This window comes from Nipponia nippon, unplaced genomic scaffold (assembly GCF_047370975.1).
Source record: "Nipponia nippon isolate SJK-2023a ecotype South Korea unplaced genomic scaffold, ASM4737097v1 scaffold_2, whole genome shotgun sequence".
Taxonomy (NCBI): Eukaryota; Metazoa; Chordata; class Aves; order Pelecaniformes; family Threskiornithidae; genus Nipponia; species Nipponia nippon.
This window is the reverse complement of record NW_028262336.1, coordinates 129,970,322-129,970,649: the sequence shown is the minus strand read 5'-3', so window position 1 is coordinate 129,970,649 and position 328 is coordinate 129,970,322.

Here is a 328-nt window from a genome sequence, read left to right as displayed (position 1 = left end):
CGCAGCCCGGCGATCGGCGCCCGGGGGCTTCGGTCCCGGTGCCCGGGGGTGTCTTGGTCCCGGTGCCCGGGGCTGCCGCTGCCCGATGTCCCGGTGATGCCTCGGTCCCGGTGCCGGGGGGAGCTTCCCTCTCGCTGCCGGTGCCCGGTGGTGCCGCTGTCTCGGTCCCGGGATCGGATGCCTCGGGGCCAGTGTCCGTGCCCGGGGGAGCCGCGGTGTCGGTGCCCGGGGCTGCCGGTGTCCGGGGGAGCCGCGGTGCCGGTGCCTGGGGGTGTCGGTGCCCGGGATGCCGAGGTGCCGGTGCCCGGGTGTGCCGGTGCCCGGGGGA